The sequence below is a fragment of the Acinonyx jubatus genome, chromosome A3 (genome assembly GCF_027475565.1).
Source record: "Acinonyx jubatus isolate Ajub_Pintada_27869175 chromosome A3, VMU_Ajub_asm_v1.0, whole genome shotgun sequence".
Classification (NCBI taxonomy): domain Eukaryota; kingdom Metazoa; phylum Chordata; class Mammalia; order Carnivora; family Felidae; genus Acinonyx; species Acinonyx jubatus.
In genome coordinates this window covers 93358785-93380901 of record NC_069388.1, presented here as the reverse complement: position 1 = coordinate 93380901, position 22117 = coordinate 93358785, and the positions used below count along the sequence as shown (strand labels likewise).

The 22117-nt window shown below is 36.4% G+C and overlaps 1 protein-coding gene across 5 annotated transcripts in view; it reads right to left on the bottom strand.

The window, feature by feature from the left end:
* The window catches only part of CTNNA2 (catenin alpha 2), a 1092768-nt gene that overhangs the window by 911547 nt on the left and 159104 nt on the right, over nucleotides 1–22117 (bottom strand). The window lies entirely within an intron of this gene.

Below are 22117 nucleotides of genomic sequence, written 5' to 3'. Positions count from 1 at the left end.
ACGCGCACGCACACACACACACACACACACACACTTTTAATTTCTAAAAGCCCCATTGGGTCATTTTTAATTGTATTGTTTTAGTATCTTTTTCATCACTAACATTTTAAAGTCTCTCTTAATTCTTAAAACATTACACAAAATTATTTTTTTGTATTTACGTCTGATAATTCCCATATCTGTAGCTTTTATGAATGTGATTCTCCTGTGTTCTTCTGTTTGTTCTATTGGTTCTTGCTTGTGGCATATGTTTACAGTTTTTGCCTTAAGGACATTATATCTTGAAATACATCTTGAAAAATATTTTAGAAATTATTTACATCTTATATGAAGCTTCATATTAAAACAGACAAACCTGTTTCTGCCAATTGTTTAGTTCACTGTCATCCTGGGACTACCTTACATTAAAGTGTTTATTTGAAATTTCACCACACAAGTGTGAATTCTGGCTGTAAAACTTGTTGATGGATAACTCAAATATTCAAGGGAAACTTTTTTTCCCTCTACTCAGGTCCATGTTAACAAAGACAAGATGGTTTTACTCTTTGTGGATTGTTTATTAATAGTTTGCTGTTGCCCCTTGGTATTCCCACTATATGAAAAGAGTCTCCTACTCATCTCCCCAGCTCCACCACAATCTAGATTTTGTATCTTGTCTACTCTGGGCTATACATCCTTCAACAAAAAACTGAATCAGGCCTTCCTAGATAACTTAAGAGTGAAACCCAGTTTGGGGACTTAAGTTTCCAGCTTGCAGTTTTCCCTTCTTATCATTTTGGGGTTTATTATTGTTTTTCCAGGTCACAATATTTATATTTTATCTAGCTTTTTAGTTATGGTCATTAAAAGAGTCGAGAAGATACTCAGCCTACCCTATACACTTTTCAAGATGATAGCCAGGAATCCAGATTTTTATGTAATTTTCATGTGATATACCCAGTTTTAAAAATGCATCACAAAGCAAACAAACCAAGGTAGATTAAGTCCTGAGGGATGCCAATATGTACCCTCTGCTCAGTGCAGATGAAAGTGAGAGCTAAAAACAAAAACAGAAACAAAAACCAAACAAACAAACAAAAAAACCAGTATCTGTAAGTATAAAAAAGTGGGCCCAAATTACGTTTTACGGCTTCTTGCTGCTGCTTAATCCTATTACAGTAAAAATATCCTTGTTCTTAAATTATCTGTTGTACATTTATAAGCAATGGAGGGCAACTGTGCCCCTAAGATTTTAGAAATGAAAGATACAAGATGACTTTTTGAAAGTTAAACTAAAATTTAACATAGAAAACCTTTACTGAGATCTAAAGTGACCCAGGGTCATCACAATATCCCAGCAGGGTATCCTTATATTTTATTTACCTAACATTTGATTTCATGTCCACCAAGTAACTTCCTGTTTCTCACATGAGCCTGTTTATGAGCAAAGAATATGGCGATCATGCTGTGAGGGCTATTTCTAGTTTGGGTGACAGTAATTTCTCTCAGTAAATCAATAAAGTGATGTTTGACTATGACTTGGCTTCCCTTAACAGCTTAACTAAGGAGCGGCATAAGCTGATTATGCTGACAGGTACATTTCCACTGGGTGTAACCATTCCATTTTGCACTTTAATGAATGGCGTTTCAAGTGTCTCCCTAGCTAATTCATGAATTTTAATTATCTCGCAGTCCTCTTACACGTTGGCATTGACCAGACCAGTATTTTTGAAATCAGGATATCCATATTATCAGTAACATACTATACAGTACTAGTGTATGCAAAAAGCCTTAAAAATAATATAAGAAATCCTCCTGGAATGTATTTAACAGAAACAATAGCAGAAAAAGACACATTTTTTTAAATTTAAAAAAGCATAAATATATTCTACAAAATTTATATTCATCTTAAAACTAAAATTGAGATTTCTAACACATTTGCCACTTGCTACCAACCATGTGAGGCTTAACCATCAGATGCTCATCAGATGCTCAGATGCTAGGACAGTGGCAAAGCTGGTGATCCAATGCTTGGATGTTACTGTCAGGTACCACTTACACATTCATGTCTTCCACTGTCTGGTAGGGGTTTTTTTGTTTGTTTGTTTTTGTTTGTTTGTTTGTTTGATGACTACTAAACTTCCTTTTCTGGTCCTTCCTTCTCTTTCTCCATTCAGTTCATCAATCTGTTTTTAAGGCTGAGAAATTCTATTTTGTGGTCATTACAGACTGATTTTCTGGTTTATTTCTCAGAGTATAAGTATTAGCCAATTTGATCAACGAGTAAGAAGTAGAAACTCAAAAATCATTACCTAAATCAGGCATTTTGCAGTTAAACAGTCTATATGAAAGCCACACTAAGCTATATTGTAAACCTTTATGTTACCTTTATTCTCAAGGATTGAATAGAAAGCTTTCATATTTCATACCTTCCTCCTTTGGTTCCAGGAATTCGTGTGACAGCTATAATTCAGGCTTGGCTTGCAATAATGAATAACACTCATCCATCTTCTTACCTGAACTCTTCCATAGTTTCTTTCCTCTTGCCTTAACATTAAAGTTCAATCTCTTTAGTATGGAGTAAAGCATAACCTGCCTCCAACTCATCTCTCAAAGTCTCACTGCCCTGCAATATGCCCACCTGACCGGCTGCAATTCTTTCAGTGTGTTAACTTTTCCATGCTCAATCTCATGTCAAGGCCTTTGAATTTCATGCGACCTCTGCCTTGAACACCCCCTCCAACTATCATCTGATAGCCAACTTCACCCTTCAGATCTCTACCTAGACAGGAAAGTCTTTCTCATTCTGCCTTCCAAGCTTGGCTTACATGTGCCTCATATGTAATAATTCAGTGGTCAGTGCTCTGTGCATGCCTTCTCAGTGCATTTTCAATATTTCATTACAAAACTGTCTGCTTGCTTATCTGTATCATTTTGTGAGCTCCAAATTAACTAAAACACTAATTCCTACTCCCTGCATCCTTCAATTGATGAGTTACTATTTACTACATTAGATGTTTTGGCAGAGAATGCCAACTTCCTTCCTTGACCCATTCTTCCTTGGAGCATCCACTGTTTAGCTGGGTATCTGGTTGTCCAAGACAGAACATATTTTCCAGCCTCTCTTGCACCTAAGTGTGGCCATGAGATGTGAGCAAAAAGTTCATGTGCAACTTTTGGGTCATCTCTACAAGGACACTTGTCCTGGACTCTCTGTTTACATCTTCTTGATAGCTAGGAAAAGGTGATTACTGGCACTACACTTGGAAGCCACATGTTGAAGTTGGCTTCAGACCCCCATGAGGTCTATAATCCCCCTACAAACTGCTGTGCAGAAGATAAATGGGTTATGTATTCTTTTTGAGTCAAACAACTCTTAACTTACTGAGTTAAGACAATCAAATCTCTGTGTTACAGTGGCCTAGCTTCATTAATACAGAGGTCCCGGAGTGCCTGGGTGGCTCAGTTGGTTGAGTGCCCAACTTCAGCTCAGGACATAAGCTCATAATTTGTGGGTTTGAGTCACGTGTCAGGCTCTGGGCCTACAGCTCAGAGCCTGGAGCCTGCTTCAGATTCTGTGTCTCCCTCTCTCTGACCCTCCCCTACTTACACTCCATGTCTCTCTCTCTCTCAAAAATAAATAAACATTAAAATTTCTGTTTAAATGTACAGATGTCCTTTCTTCAAGGACACTTACATGTACCTATCACAAGACTGTAAATTTTACAAGACCATTCAATCCATACTTGTTTAATGATACACACATTCATAAATGAATGAATGAATCCAGGAATCTAAAATCATACACTAACTTAGGAATATAATTTCAAAGATTCCAAATAAAACGGTAGCATAATGAATCAAGCAGAATCTTTAAAGGACAAATTAACAGGAATAAATATACTTAATTACAGAGTATAAGAACAATTTATATCAGTATATCTAAAAACATTTTCCATTGGTCAAAGTGTAAAGAAAATGTAATGACCATGAGCCTGAAAACTTGGAGCAAAGGGATAAAGTAATCCTTTCTCATGAAGTAATGTACTCTCTTCCTCCAGCATTAATTTCAGCATCCTCCAGCTCATGAGGCGCTGGGCAGGAAGGTTGCACTTAAAGAGCCCAAGAAGAAGCTAGAAAAATAGGTCAGCTCAAGAGGGAGAAAGAAAGCAAAACATTTGAAGGAAACTTTGACAAACTTTCAGCCTCCTCTATTGGCATAAAGGAACGGGAATATATATCTTCACGGCATGACAAACAATGTGGTACATACTAATCAGTGGAGCATGGACCAAATTCCCTCCTGTAATTTATCCAAAATAATTATTGTACTTGTCATAGGTATTGCTATTGTCATTTTGTTTTCGATAATTCAATAAAGTATTAGAAACTTTCATGTAAATAACTTTCTCAGCTTACACATGAAAATAATAGCTAATAAAAAATGACTTTGTACTGTATGTCAGGGTATTTGCAAGCACTTTACATATATTCTCTCTAAAATTTGTTTAAAAACAATCTAGTAGACCCCTTCTGTGTTAATTTACATTATTTTTATTTGACTATTATATAAGCATGTTAAAATTATATTACAGTTTTTTAAACTACAAGTTATGAGCCATTAGTAGATTGCAAAATAAGTTTAATGATTTAAAGTCAGACATCTTAATAAGTTATATAGAATAGATCATACTACAACAGGGCACAGCAGGAAAAAAAAAGAAAGAAAAGAAAATACCAGGAAACAATGCCTAGCGTATGTATACATAATATTTCGTGGGAAGTTTGATTTTGGTTTAATATATCTGTGTGTGGATCAGTCCCTCCGAAAATTAGAAATGTATCACTCAAGGTACCCCTACTCTTAGAGACACAGCCAGAGGCCCGATGACCGCACAGTCGCCATGTCATTATCTTGACTCTGCCTCTTCACTCCATCCTGTCCAGTCTTGAGCCCCACTAGATTATTACACCCCAGATTCAAGTTGCCCCCTGTTCTTGAATGGTTTGAAGTACGATAGATTAGTTTTGGGGCAGAATGCTATGAAGGAGACTCCTTTAGTGACAGCAAGTTTCATTTCACTGGAGCCACCTACCGTTGCCCTCTACCCTTACCACCCAGAAATAAGGATTCAGATTGTGTGTCTTGGAACACAAAGACTCAAAATATTTTTTAAATCTTTATTGTGGTTCCCACCTACCACGCCATATGAGTGGCTGCCTTTGACTGTATGTGTCAAGGCTGTAAGTAAATTTCCCCTATTACCTGCAGCACCTGCAACTAATGGGGAGGCTCTTGAAGTATATGAACTTCAAATCTAAAAGTCAGCCATTAGAGGGGAGGTAAGTAGGGTGATGGGTTAAATAGGTGATGGGGATTAAGGAGTGCACTTGTTGTGCTGAACAACAGGTGTTGTATGGAAGTGTTGAATCACCATACTGTACACCTGAAACTAATATTACATGGTAGGCTAACTAACTGGAATGTAAATAAAGTCTCTTAGAATGATAAATAACAAAAGGCACTCACTACATTGGGATGTGAATGACAGAAACTGACATGGCAAAGAAAGGGCCTCCAATGAGTGGAGACACTTAATCTGGAAGGGAGCCTTCTTGGATGTGGCTAATATGTGCCAATGATCTTAAAGAGGAAAACTCATCACACATCCCCTACGCCATGGATTAAGGCTGGAGAATAGTCATATTTGATACAAATACTACTTCTAAGCAAAAGGGACCAGTGGATATTTTGGTGCTTACACCAACTTGGTATCACGATTTATCGTATCTTTGAAAGTTAAGTAATGACACAATCACTGAACTGTGAAGTGCCAACAACGTCATTCCAAAAATCACCAACCTGCACATATAGACTTTAGTCTAACACTTCTTGTTCACGAATGTTACTTCACTTTTTATAATTTCTACAGCAAATTCTTTTGAAACCATATGGATAGTTATAAAGATATATAATATTTATATTTTCATAAGTAGGAAAAGTAATATTTCTTTTACTAGCGAACCCAAAGCTTGTTTTTTTTCTTTAGTATAAGGTTTAGGCACATATTCAGACAGTTCATGACAATTTACGGAGATGTAAATGAATAATCAGGAATCATAAAATGCATATACATACCTATTTTTTCTTATCTCCAAACAAACAAAAAACACACAAGCACAAACTTTATAAACTCTGTCTTAAATTATTTAACTCATCTCAGATATAACTGTAAGAAGACTCAAGTCTAAATCTCTCTATGAATTTTCCCCCTTATAGTTCATGACTCATTTATGATTCTAGATTGTTAGAACATTTTTACATGTTTTATTTATGTTACAGGGTTTAGTGAGCATTTTTAAAATTATGAAAGCAGCAGTGCCTTTTGTTCAGGCTTTAAATTTGAGTTTTGCCAAAAGAATGGAACCAGATTACTTCAATCCAGACCAATTTAGGTTTGATTTTATATGCAAATTCTTAGCTACAAACATTTAGCCTAAAAAGTTTAAAGAAAAATTGTTTCACTTCACAAACAGAAAGGAGAGGTTAATCTAGAGAAATCTAATCCTCAAACATTTTTGTTAATCTGAATTCATTAATCTGAATCTTATAAAATAGAAGAGTAATACAATTTCCTAGAAAGAAAAATCTAATTTAAAGGGTAATTCCTTACTAACAAAGTTCTCTTGTTGTACCTCCAAAATACCTTTTGGAATTTCCTCAGGGAGATTTTAAGAATTTTCTTTCAACACTGCCACAGTCAATGCCAATTGGGATCTCTAGAAAAAGCCGTCCAAAGAAATAGCCAGACAATGATCCAATAATTACATAGTCAAGCTGGATATACATCCCAGTAAAATTTTCTTTTTCCCTCTGAAATAATTAATTTTACCATGTTACCTGTACTTATTGAGTCTACTCATCTGCATTCAAACCATATCTACAGTAATGAAGTAGAAAATGAAAGCTCAGAACCATATAATTATATCCTAAGAAATGCTTTCATCGAAAATAGCAAAAGGAGCACCTGGGTGGCTCAAGTCAGTTGAGCGTCTGACTTTGACCCAGGTCATGATCTCACGGTTCATGGTTTGGAGCCCCAAGATGGGCTCTGTGCTGACAGCTCAGAGCCTGGAGCCTGCTTCAGATTCTGTCTCCCTCTCTCGCTCTGCCCCTCCCCTGCTTGTGCCCTCTCTTTCTCAAGAATAAATAAACATTAAAAAAAAATAACAAGAAATTTAAGGCAAAGGATTTTGATACATGTGTGAAGCTGACATGTCTAAATGGTCAGTTCAATGTTCATTTTGCTACCATAATACAGTAACAACACTTGAAGGCATTTATGGGTAGTCCTTCTCGATTGTCTTATTTAACTCCCCTAAAACCCACTGACAGCGGCACTCTTTCTGCCATTGCCCCCATATTACAGGAAAGGAAGAAGAAAGTTAAAAAGATTAAGTAACTGGTGCAAAACTTCAGGACTTGGAAATGGCAGAGCTTGGATCTGAACACATTACGTGTCAAGGTGACACTATAAGCTACACATTTAACAGCTGTACTGACCTGGTCTAGTTGGAGGTCCTTCCAATAACAGAAAGAAAGGCTTTACAAAAATGGGGAAATCTTAAGAAAGAAATGCCTCCAAGGACTTCACTTTGGCACATGGGGCAGGAGAGAATACCATGTACAAAACTGACAGAAAAGTGTTAGGCAAGATGGTACAAAAATTACACTTGCTTTTTTTTTTTTAAACTTCTCTAGTTATTTCCAACTCCCATTGCTGTCCTGACTCCCTGGGGTGCCTAAGGTCCCAGCTCTGCACTGCCGCAGCCATTCAGAACAGGCGATGAGTGTGATTACATGTGCAAAGCTTTGCCCTGATCAGAAAGTCAGTTTGCCTTTTTTGAGAATATTACAATGATCCCCAGTCAGTAGCAGCAGCAGCAATAATCCTTCACATTTATACTGACTTTTCACATTACTGAAAACACCTTTAGAGGAAATACTGACATTAAGAATATCCAAATATTAAATCTTCTTGGAACGCTCTTAAGTCAGTAACACATATTTGATGGAATTCTATGTCAGTGGCCTCCTAGTGCCTATTGGCATTCCTGGCACTACAAGAATTCAAAAGGCTCCGGCAACAATGTCCTGCTTTCAAGTAACTTAGAATTCTAGAGTAGTACACTCAAGAATAAGATTTCATTTTAGGCATACAGTCCATTTTTTTTTTCTTTTGTAAAAAAAAAAATTGTACTTCTGTGAACTCTGTTCAATATGGAAAATAAGATATGGAACGTAAGTGCATTGGTAGGATAGTCCCGTCCCCTCCTGTTTGGTCACTGTCAGAGCAGGAGCTAATTTACAGTAGCAAGTGTCCTTTGTTGGTTGGCCTCAGACTAAAAATAACATTCAAATAACCCATCTCTTTTGTATAAAAGAAATAGCTGGGTCTGTAACATAACTATTCATGAAAGGAACGAGAGACCCTAAGGGAAGGTAAATCCCTAAATCCCTGAGACTTTCTGTTTCTTCCATTTGCTGCCTAGTTTACAATACCCAAACCAAAAACTTTCATGGTAAAGGTGACTGCCAAGTGGCAATAAGAGTCAACCCCAAAATAAGAATAAACAAAAAATTCCAAGAGTAATGTTTCAGCATTGCTTTCTCGTCTACTCTTGCTGCTCATCTCCGTCTCCCAATTTGTTACAAAACATTTCTAGTTCCTGAGATGAAACCTGGAGGAATCTTCAAGGTTTGTTAGTGTAGAAAGAGCCTAATCTGGATGCAAAAGCTGCAAAGTGAGCCTAAGGAGTGCCATGCCGCAGACATAGTCTGCGTGTTCTGACAGGTGTGACAGAAGACATAGAGAGACTCTTCACACCTGACAGGGAGGTCACCCAGTGTGAGAAGAGGTTATACACTCCCCGTCCCCTCCTATCTTCCTGTCACACACCACAAAGGGGAGGTTATGCAGGTCTGCAGTAAAGTCGGAGGGAGGGGCTGAAGGAGTTGAGGCACTAGGAAAATCAGAAGACATTAAATGAAGCAAATGCTCACACTAACTGGCCTGGACAGGGTCAGCTGCCACAGAAGAGAATCAAAATCCACTAGGAGGGACAGCACCACGAAGACATGTCTAGGACCACAGAGGTGGGAAAGGACCTCCAGCACAGTGAGATTTCCCACTGCATGAGGAGGGACAGGAAGAATGGGATCAAGGGCCAGAGTGAGATGTCCTTTAATGGCTGCCCTGGTGAATGTGTTAGTCAGCTGGGACCTGCTAAGAAAGGGCTTGGTGGCATGGCTGGGGAGAGGCAGTGGAGAGAGGAGCAAAGAGGGATACCAACTCAGTCATCAATGGGGCTCACTATCAACACACACTTTTTGTTTTATTTCTAAGTGACTATGGCCTAGGGAATATGTGCCCATCTGGAAAGAATTCATTATATTCATTCAGTATATTATTTTCTAGGTGTAAAACAAATCACTTAAAGAAAGTTAAACTATATTTTATATACACCAGGGGAACCCACAGTTAAAAGTAAATTACCACATAAGTCATTCAGAGAAAGACAGATATCATATGTTTTCACTCATATGTGGAATATGAGAAACTTAACAGACGACCATGGGGGAAGGCAAGGGGAAAAAATAGTTTCAAACAGAGAGGGAGGCAAACCATAAGAGACTCTTAAATACAGAGAACAAACTGAGGGTTGATAGGGACTTGAGGGAGAGGTGAAATGGGTGATGGGCTTTGAGGAAGCACTTGTTGGGACAAGCACTGGGTGTCGTATATAAGCGATGAATCACGAGACTCTACTCCCAAAGCCAAGAGCAAACTGTACATACTGTATGCTAGCTAATTTGACAATAAATTATATTTCAAAAAAGTAAGTTACAACAAATGCACTGATAAACAAAAAGCAGTCTTTCATGATTCCAGTCATCATTTCCTAAATTATCTATTTTGTAAGTATGCATTTCTATGTCTTAATTTTCTACAAAATAGGCCACACAGGTACAGGCTGTTTTATATAAGCACAGACAGGTGTGTGTGTGTGTGTGTGTGTGTGTGTGTGTGTGTGTGTACAAACGCAACTGAATTAACAAAAAGAATTAAAACCTGAACAGCAGAGGGAGAGACATAAAGGCAATGGTAACCAATTAGTCTCGTAGAACTAGAAAATGTTGGATGATGTCTGTAGTTTTTAATAAGCTGCACATTGTGATTTGTGTGTTGTCTTTATGAGGGATGCTTTTGCATTTACAGTGGAGGAGACAGCAAGTGAGTAGTGTCAAGAAGACCCAAAGGCCTAAGAAAAATAGAAAGTCTTCCCTGAGTCTAATTTAGAAGGCACAAGCTAACACAACACCACGACCACTGAGGCTGCAGTTCGGACTTGAAAGACACAGAGAATGAAGTATTTACAAAGCTTTTCAGAGTTTCTCACATCTCAGAGTAAATCTTTTGCACCCCAGATTGGCTGAGTAAGTTTTCTACTTTATCACCATTAAATTATCCTTTATATGTTTTATACTTTGTACTGTAGGCTTTCCTTAAATGTTTCTTTTGATTCTTGATTGTGTGCCCATGTTTATAGTTGAAACCCCCTTTCATGCCATCCACCTGTGGAGCAGAGGCCTTAGCTGGCACTTGGTCAGAGTATTTGGTGACAGAGGTAGAACACTGCTGCCGGTAGACACTTCTGGAGCTGGCCACCTGGGCTTGGAGGTACCATATTTCTCCAAGCTATGTCTGCCCATCCTGGATTCCCACCTGGCACCCAGAAACTAAGCTCCCACAGCTGGTGCTCTCAACTAGACGCAGAAACCACACTTAATAAGCCAGGCTCAGGGAGGAGTGTGAGGTCTCGAGTGTGAACTGGCTGCCTGTTCCCACAATATCAGCTCTTATTGCCCTTGGCCCAGGCCTACACCCCTGTTTCCAGTTTCATGCATTTCTGAATGTGAACCACCCCCATATTCTCCAGCAGCAGGTACCCACAGAAGTCCTGAGCTATACTTCTCTTATTTAATCAGTCCAAATTCTGAAGATTCTTCATAATTCTTGCTTTACCAAAAGTTTCCAAAGACGCTTTTGAGCTCAGCTATTTTATTATCTCTATTATTTATTTGTCTAAAATATCTTTTCTATCATTTCCAGGATTGTGATGCAGGACAGAGAGGCTAGAGCATAAGTTCAACCTCCCATTGTGAAATGAAAGCCAAAGGACCAATTCAACAGGGACCTGTATGCCCTGGGAGCTGGAGAGCAGCTGGGTCAATGGTCAACCCTCAGGGGGTCCTTACATACAGATGACCCTGAGGGTAGGGCAGCTGACCCAATATTTTCACACTATATAAACTCCCAAGAACTTAGGTATGACCTCAGTGGAACACAAGAGGAATCTAGAAATTGAGAATATGTTTCTTCCTCCCCAATGGAAAAAGGGCTTAAAATAGAAGTTAAATTTAGCAACAGAAAAATGAAGTTGTATTATTTTTATATTCTCAGAATGGTAACAGTCAGAAATATTCATTTATTTATTCATTTGAGAAATGTTTACTCAGTAGTTACTATATGCCAAACACTGTTCCAGACCCTAAATTTAGCATGATGAAATAGAGATCCACATCTCCTGACTTCTGTCCACTTTCTTTATTAAAGAATACCAAGAAGTATCTTGTCTTTCGTAATGTAAATTAATATTTTGATAAAGAAAAAGTACTTAGTGCTTAAAAATAATTTGAAAATAAAATTTTATCTAGTTAAAGGTACAACTTATAAGTATGTTTCAGCAATCATATAAAGCCACATATCTTTTTTTTATAAGCTACAGAGCAATGACATAATTCTTAAGCTCCAGTTTTCCAAGGGATGTCTAGAATATGTCTTTAATAGAAGACTAAATGCTTTATTTCAAATTTACCTAGATGCTTTATCCAGCTCTTGACCAGAATTCTAAATCCTTTAATACTTTAAGAAGAAATATGGATTATCCACAGCCATAAAATTAGGTGATATTGGTTCCTTACAGTTTAAATCAATACCAATTATACACCTCCAGTTCTCTTCATTATTGCATGGCTTCTATCCAAGCTTTACATAACTATTTTTCCCATTTTCTTCAGCTAAAAGCTAACTGTAAAGAAATCAATTCAGTTTGGATAGTTAAATTCATGGCATTTATTGTAGTCCTATATTTGACATCACAGAATAGGTGCTCATCATTTCAGCTAATCCAAAAGGTATACAACTCGAAACAATTTACTAATAATATCTTAGATTGTTATTTTTTAACAACTACTGTCCCATACACTTAAAAATAAGAAAGCTAATGTCAGTGTATTTTGTTTGTAAGTAGCATTAGCAAAAGGCACCTGATAAATACTTCTTATATTAATTCTAGATGAAACTTAAACTCAACTGGCAATGAAATACAGAAATTTTGGAAAATGGCTCACAGAAGCACGTGCTTTTAGAGACTGGGGATGGTTTCCCAAATTTCAGTTGTGGTTGCCAACAATAAAAAATGTCAAATGAAAACACTTTAGTGGACTTAACAGGTATTTTGGTGGCACTGACCAACTTCAAGCCTTCTCTCAATGTCCCTTATGTATCTTTTATATGTCTTATGAAAAGTACATAGAAGATCATGGCAAGATCAGAAATGGGTACAATCATAGGCTAGAGAGCCTACAGAACTTTTTAAAAAATTCCCTATTTATCCAATATGATATTCTCATTTTTATGATGATTTACTATGTGCCTACCATTTAGTAACTTCTTATCCACTCTTTTGTGTCCTGTGAGTTCTTTAAGAAGTGGGACATTCATGGACTAGACAACAGCAAATAAAGGCAGTCAACATGATGCACATAAAGTGAAGTTGCCTAGTGGCGTCATGACGTGCAGATGGAAGATGAGAGAGTTCTGGAACACAGTGTTTCTCCTTGAAATTAACTACTGCCTCTTTCAAACAAACCAAATTCTACCCTCAAGGCCCTGCTCTCTCTATATTTACCTCAAGAAGCTTTCTCCAAAACAGGCCACTGACATGCTAACAACTACATGGAAGTCAAGGTGTCCTATTCATTTGAATATACCGTTTGTTAGAGTGTGAATAAGGAACCATATGCACCAGAACACACAGGGTAATGTTGAAAAAAACAAATTCCCAGTTATCATCCTGGACCTACCAAATCTGAAACTCAGGAAATGGTGTCCTGCAACCTGCATTTAAATGAGCTCCCAGAGTGATTCCCCTACAAACTAAAGTTTAAGAACCACTGCCCCACAGCTCCCAACATTGGTCTATGCATAGTTCAATAAAGAATGGCTGGATTAGAATTTAGGGCCACAGAAAGAAGAATATATTCAGAAGGGACAAAAATAAGCATAAAATTTGAATGTGGCTTGTTAGGAAATGAAACACAGAAAAGAGATAGAGGCAGTCTAAGGGAGCAGAGAAAGTAGACATATAAAAATAAAAGTGATTGCAACCACACAAAAAAGAACCATAGAAGTAATCAGTACTCAAAAGAAATGCTGCAACACACACATACTCATGCACATAAAAAGAGAAAAACTATCAAGATAAAAGATGAGTGTTTTCTATTAAAAGGAAATGGTTCTTTATCTACAAAGTCACAAAACTGTGACTAAAAATGTTAAAAATTCCATTGAAGAAAATGTTTCCTTACTTTGTATTCACAGGGGAAAACAAGAAAAACAGTTCTTTCTAGCTAAGGTCAACTTTTTAAAGGACGAAATCACTAGAATTTTTTTTCCTCATATGCTTTATTTTTCTGAAAAAAAATTAAATATATTCAAGGTGTACAACATATGCTTGGAGATATCTATTTATCTGTATCTATCTATCTATAATGAAATGATTACTACAGTTAATTAACATATCCATTTCTTTGCATACTTTTTGTGTGTTATGTGGTGAGAGTACCTGAAACCTACTTTTAGCAAATTTCCAGTATATAATACAGTGTTATTAATATAATCATCATGCTGCAAGTTAGATCTCTAGGCTTATTTACCCAACATAACTGCAACTTAGTACCCTTTAACCAATATCTCCCCATATTTCCCCCCATCTCCCTGATCCTGGAACCATCATTCTACTCTCTGCTTCTACGTATTTGACTTTGTTAGATTCCACATGTAAGTAAGACCATGTAGTATTTTTCTTTCTATGTCTGGCTTATTTCACTAAGTATAATGTCCTCCAGTTTCACACAGGCTGTTGGAAATGACAAGATTTTTTAAGGCCTTCAAAATATTCCATTGTAGGTATATACCATATCTTCCTTATCCATTCATCCACTGATGGACACTTAAGTTGTTTCCATACCTTGGCTATTGTGAACACGGGTATGCAGATATCTCTTCAAGATAATGATTTCTTGTCCTTTGGATATATATCCTGAAGAAGGAGTGCTGGATCATATACTAGGTCTATTTTTAAGTTTTAAAGGAACATCTGTACTGTACCAGTTTACAGTCTCACCAACAGTGCACAAGAGTTCCTTTTCTTCATATCCTCACCAACACTTACGTTTTATGTTTTTATAACAGCCATCCTAACAGGGGAGAATGTCATCTCCTTGTGGTTTTGATTTGCATTTCCCTAACATCCTCTACACTCTTCATACACTACGTATAACTTGATCTCCCTGAAGAGCTATAATTTATTTTTATACTTTTAATAATACAAATGGAAATCTAGGTTTATGTTAAGAAAAAAAAGATAAAGGTAACCCTTTATTTTAAAAGTTATTTTTTTAATATTGGTATCTTTGGGTGCATGGGTGGTTCAGTCAGTTAAGCATCCAACTTCAGTTTGAGTCATGATCTCGGGGTTCATGGGTTTGAGACCTGCATTGGACTCTCTGCTTGGGATCCTCGGTCCTCCTCTCTCTCTGCCCCTCCCCCACTTGCACTTGTGCTCTCTTTATCTTTTTTAAAAAAATAAACATTAAAAAAATTAAATATTGGTATTTTCATTCCCTAAAGGAAAGTAACAACTTTTAAGAGACAAACAAAAAAGAAATAATAAGGCAGTGGTGTGCTGTAAAGTCAACCAAGCAGGACACAAAACAATACATTTTTAAAACAGTATAATTTGTAGTAGAGAAAAACAGAGGAAAACCTAAATATCTAAGCAATAAAAAACTGGCTAAGCAAAATCTGTCAAGACCAATCGAATATAATAACATGCATGCATGACAAATCAAATTTACTAGCATGGATTCATGATATAAAGCAAATTGATTTTTTTTCCTCAATAATTTGAAAGTTTTACATAGAAAGACATTAGGATAAATTAATATTTCAGGTGGTCATCTTACTTTCTATTATCTTCTTAGTGAATACTTTTGGATTTTCAACTTCTCTAAAATTTATATTTACTATGTGATGGCAAAAACAGATACAAAAAAAGCACAGGATAATATTCTGGTTATATTTTTCCAAGAGTTCATTTTCCATTGTGAGATTCTTTATTTTTTTATATTCCTGTAAAAATGTCAGTTTTCCTAGAACTAATCAAAATAAAGAAAATAACTGGACTTTCTCTATTCAAGTTCTGTCCTGTTTAACTTAAATTTTCTTTAATGTTAGTGATTATTGTTAATGATCATGAGTGAGTGATTTCCAAATATCTGTTTTGGTTTTGTCCTAGAAAAATTTATTTCCGACTAACTTTTCATGGTATCAAGAATAACTCCGTACTTGAAGAAGCCGAGTAGAGGCCAGGGAATACCCATCAGTTTGTAAAATATTTTTTAAAAGAACTATTGATTATAAAATATATATATAAATATATATATATAAATAAATATATTTATATATATAAATATAAAAAATATATATAAATTCAGAAAACTGAATTTGCTCTCTTGAGGGATGAATTAGCTCATCAGCCCTTTGCTCATTTATTTTCCAGTATACATGCAGAGATGGTTAGTTTGCCTACAAAAAAGAAAGTGGCCGAAAGGACAGTAATCCTGGAGTCAGATTTGTGAAAACTCGGTGCCTCTCGTATTGTCTTTGCATCGCATTTATCCTCGGTGTATACTGGAAACACGTGGTGTTTCTGCTTGTAATGGCAGTAAACACACGTGTGAAGACTTTACTCTATGCCAACCACGATGAGGTTGCCAGCATTATTTTGTTTGTTTCTCATTGCTTCTTCTGGCACTTAAAGAAGTGGAAAATGCATTCCTTTTTTAAAGATAAATTGCAAAATTTAACTTTGATCTCTTGCTTTCTTCAGAACTTTGTCTCTTTTTTTTTTTCCTCTCTGACAATATTAAGCTAAAAACTATATGGTTTATTGCTCTCAGAGCTTCTTGTCATCTTCTCAGACCTTTTTCAAGACAGACAAATGAGTGGAAAGGAGGTACTAGGCAGTTTCCAAATGCACAGCATACAGGAAAAAAGCATGCAGGAACTTGAATGTGGGCCTAGTGTGGAAGCACAGAAAACTTTCACGCAATCACATCTGAGCGATGTGAAATGGGAGCTGGTCAAAAGGGTGGTATGTAATCCAGGCTTGGCCTACAGGGGGATTCCGCTCCCATCCTGCTTCCGGTTCCTTGTGGCATTTTCCACATAGTAAATGCAAAGAGGTGATCAGCCAGGCAGCACCTCTCAAAGGATAGACCTTATGGGCAGCATCTACTTGAGGCACCACATCATCCACACGCTCCTCACAGCCCTGTGTATTCACCACCTCAGTCTGTGCTGTGAGCAGTTGGCAATGAAGTTCTTGTTTCTTAGGGGTATGAGCAGGGCGAGCAGATTTCACTGACATATCTTCCAATTTTCAGCTTTATCTACTGATAGGTCTTTTAGCGTGTTGGCAAAAAAATGTGAGAAAACTTGTTTACAGTCTTGATTTTGAGGGTAGAAAAGGAAATGTGAATTACAAAGTAAAGCAGGAAATAAAAAAATGAAGTATCTTGAAATCAAAATTAACCTCCAAAATGTAAGCAAACAGAACATGATGGAGACAGGAATAAATACATGATTCAAAGCCCAAAAGCATTAACCACAAAACTTGTCTTCAATTAACCAAACTCAAATTGTCAAAAACCATTGTGTCAGAGTATAATTCTTACCGAAAAAGAAATAGATATAACTATTTTAAAAAATAACATTATATATGTACATAGAAAAACAATTTTTAAATCCACTAAGGAACTCAAATTGGAAAAGTAAGGCACTAAAACTGGTAAGCCACAATTATTGTAAAGAGGCTACATTTGTTTATGCATTTATTCAGGCTATTAAGAGATGAGACTAACTCAAAAGATCGAGTTTTATTTTCTTTCAACACACTAATTTAGAATGGAAAATGGCAGTGAAAGGGAACTTAAAAACATTTGCATTTGGTGGTTTCAATGACCATATAGTTAATCCTGTGTTAGCAACAATTCTGTGGTTATTCTTCACTTAATAAACTTAAGAGTTACTATCATACTGGTCCGCCTCATTATGCCAGATTCCACAAGTGGGTATATCTCCAAAGTAAAATGAAATTGTTAAATATTTTAAAACTTAAGAAGACTTCCAAACAGAATCAGGACTTCTCAGTAGATCTCAAGTGCTTACCTACAAATGTCTATGTGAGATACCCCTCCAAACCTCATCTAGTATGCCAGGATTACCAGATAGAGGGTGAAGGCAGGGGGTGCAAAGAGCTACATCCACATTCCCAATCTGCATGTGATGATATAGTCCTCATGGTTAGACCTTCTGCATCTCCTTCTCCCCTTCATTGGGAATTTTGGCTTAAATGATCATACTCTAGTGAATATTTACAAACCTAGAATAACACAACAAGTAACACTGCTGTGTTTTATACTCCAAACACAAATCTACAGATTGTGGCTGTATGTATATTCTGAAGCAACAGGTATTTTTTCAACAATGTTTCCCTCATTTGGTAATATCATTTATTTTCAATGGCAAAAGTTTTTTGTTTGCTTGCTTTTATTTTTGTTTTTGTTTTGTTTTGTTGTGCTTTACTTTTTAATGAGAAGGCAAAATCTTGGAACATGTCAACATGGTAATAATGAGGAGGCTCACTGGTCTTAAGAGATGTATGTCCTTTGTGAGGAAAGTGGAACACTTTTTGAGAAAAGAAAGAAATACTAAAGGAGCTGGTTCTCATTCCCTAGGACCTGGATTCAAAGTCATGCTGCCTATTAATGAGAAACTTGCTACTATTATTCATTGATGTAGGTGCATAAAGAAAAAAAGTTGGGGAGATAAAAAATTAATGGAGTTTGAAAACATGTGAGAGAAAGGAATTAACTAATGCACTCATTTGAAATGCCTTAAATCACTCAACTATAAAAGTCCACCTGGCTAGAAACAAATGAGGGAAAGAAATTCCATGATTTTCCAAAATGACAGAAAAGACAAAGATGTGCAAGTTTTTACTATTTTGAATTTTAGTTAGTGAAGGATTTCAGAATAATATATGGTTAATTAAAATACTACAAATTCATGCATTAACATTTAATCACTCTTTTCTATAGTTTTCATGGATGTGCTTAATTTGCTGTGCAAACCTTAATACATTAATATATGTCTTCTCAAAATAACTCAATATCCAGTAACCACTTGATATGCCAAGATTGATTATGCTTCTACATGAATAGCTGGTAATAAAAGAACTTGCTCTTAGCATGCAAAGGTGCAATTCATTTTCATGTTATAGAATAATATGTCATGAATGGTAAACTGTAAATCCATTTTGAGAATTTACCCCTTGTATGCCTCCCATGATAAAGGTTTTGGACTTAACCCGTTCCTGCCACCTGGCAGTCAGCGTAGAACTACAGATTCTCACTTCCTTAAAACAATTCAACAAGCTCCCAGTGTTTAAATTAGATGACTATTCATACAGAGAAAGACAGATACCATATGTTTTCACTCTTATGTGGATCCTGAGAAACTTAACAGAAGACCATGGGGGGGAGGGGGAAGAAAAAGTTACAGAGAGGGAAGGAGGCAAACCATAAGAGCCTCTTAAAAACTGAGAATAAACTGAGGGTCGATGGGGTGTGGGAGGGAGGGGAGAGTGGGTGATGGGTATTGAGGGGGGGCACCTATTGAGATGAGCACTGGGTGTTGTATGGAAACCAATTTGGTAATAAATTTCATATTAAAAAATAAATAAATAAATTAGAGGACTATTCATTCAAAAAACCTCCAAATAAATGCTAAATGGCAAAAAAAAAAAAAAAAAAAAAAAGCCCTCTAGGAAAAGGCAAACTATTGGCAATTCATTTGAAATAGAAAGTCTATCTAATTCTCTGAGTATGAATCCAAAAGGAAAAAAATGGAATAAAATATCAAATGTTCTTGCCTTAATGATTATTGCTCACAAGAATACAGAAAGCTAAACATTTATAAAACAGGAAAGCTGCCACCAGACCCACCAGAGCTAGCCCAGTTTGAGCTACTCTAATGTATAAATCATCAGATTTATGAGAGATAGTTACCTTATCTTTAAGAGAAATCCAGATATGAAATCTAGGCAAAGTTTGTTTTAGTTGTTGTCTATGTGATTCAATTTACATTGGAAGAACTCTGCTTTAGGGTTGGCTTGACAAAGAGGTGGAAACATGACCTTGTTAGTCTTAAGATTCTTTGTGTCTTCCCTCAGAATCTTTCTTGAGATTCCTTTCTGATTAAAAAGGCTTACAAGCTGAGGTCTAGGCCCTTCCCTCCATGTGCGGAGCTTTCTGTAGAATATCATTTTTAGAGGAAACCATTCTGTGACCGCAAGGATTAGGCCAGTCAAACGGGGGATGTGACCCTGAGCCTTAATCCTACTCAGTTGCTAAACCAACCTAAGTTCACATATGTAACACAAACCCTTCTTGTGTAGGCCACTTTCACTTGGGTATTGTGTCATTTTCAGGCCAAGATCTTCACAAATATAACAATGGAAATTGTTTAGTAGTCTTCAGCCCTGGTGACCTGGCGTATCCACTATGATGAAAGTACCACACAAACAAAACCTGAATTTATAGAGTCTAAAAGAGCACCTTCCATTGATAAACACTTCTGAAGATGGCTAGATGTTAGAAAAATAAAAGAGAAAGAAATAAACAAAAGTTCCATTGACCACATGGCTTCAATGGAAAGCCTTCTCAATGCAAATTTTCTAATATCAGAAATACTTATTCTTACACCTTTGCTTTCTCTATACCCTAAAAAAGAAACTATTATCATAAAAGTCTCCTCTTAGTAAGAAAGGCATCACACAAGGGCATACATTAGAGAACTCATTCATAGTAACCATGCCCCATACAACCCAGCCAGGTAAAATATACATCTTTCTAGACAAGAATTAGCTGCCTTTCATTTTTCCTTCTTAATGACTAGTTTTTAGTTAGAGCCCTCATCATCTTTCAAGTTTCAAAGAAGAAAAAACATAAACTACTTTCATTTATAAATGTATCCTCTGCATGCTTTTTATTCCCACACATAACAAATCTTTACAAATTTTCCAAAACTTTTTATTCTTTTTTTTCACTTACTCTTTACTAACAACTTTAATTGTTTTAATTGTTTCTCTCTGGTGTCCCCTAACAAGGCTAATATCTCAACCATTCCTCTCTCTTTCCCCACATTCATCTTTATTTCTTCTTCTCAAAGAGTTATTATTTGAAGTTGCTATCCAATTTCTTTTTTGATTCTGTTTCCTCCTCATCAAAAATGATCTTGAGGATGGTTTTCCACAGCTGAGGGTAACTGAAAATACAGAGTCATCTTATGTCCTTTTAAACTCAACATACTGCCAAACCTGCAATTTATCAGGAGCTTATTTTGTTAAAAATGCTAATGTCGGTATCTTCTCTGTTTGACCACATGATGCTATGGTGCAAAATGAGCCCTCCTATTTCTGATTACTGAATGCTGGCTTGTTCTAAATTGATTTTGCTCCCTAGAAATCTAAGAAATCTAATTACCAAATTGTATGGCATTCTAATTATGTCCCACAATCACAGAACTGAGAATCTGAAAGTGTTTATCTGAAGACAAACATACACCCTGTCCATCTCTGTCTCGGGAGAATGTCAGGTATGTATAGTCTATATTAGTAACAGACAAACAGAGTCCCTACAAATGAGATTCCTCATGTGAAATACATAGAGAATAAATCTGGAAGTGGAAAACTTAAACTACAGAATTCAATAATATGAGATTAAGTATGGAGCTGGCCACTCCACACATACTAGGAAATACCTACAATAGAGTTCACTTGTTTCTTAAGCAACCCACATTTATGGTCTCTTACATCTAGGGTGTTTTAATGAATCATTTTTCTTCAAATAGGAAAGAATTCAGGATAATATATGGGAAATATATTGTCACTTTATATTAAAAACCTGAGTAATAAAAAAACCCTGAGTAGTTTCCCAAAAGTCACAAATTTGTTAGCAGAGAGTGAAAACAAAGAACATCTGATGTATATGCCTCCTTCAGAGCACCTCTCTAGAACTTCCTGTGCACTGACCTGTGATGTCTCCAATTCATGGGCTATGTTTTATACTCTATCAACTTATCTATATGACTATGTTTTATAAAAAATATATATATATTTCCCATAAAAACTCACTGAATTCTAGTATCTCCCCATGGATGTTTATAGAACACATCAATGGGACTTGTATTAGGAAGGGAAGCTTGTGCTTTAGGAAAGTGGGAACAGTGCTGGTATCAGGATCTGGATTGCAGTTAAGAACCCATCCCCACAGGTGGTGCTCTAAAATACAAGGAATTACAAGACATGTCTGTGGAGAGGAAAGGCAGATCATGGACCGAAGCCAACCTGGCCAAACATGAACCAACAGTAGAAAATAAGTGATCATAGAGACTTTCCAAAAATAGAGTTATAATTCCAATTCATCGTTCTTACTTCAAGCATACATTATCTAAACTATTATTCCTGAACCATTATAAAATAAAATTTCTGCTCAAAAAAATGAGGCCCTTGAAAGCATCAAACAACACTAAAGAAAAGCTATCCCTAAAATCCTTTCCTTTGCTAAATCCAGAAAAAATCTAGAACAAATAGAACAAATGTCCAT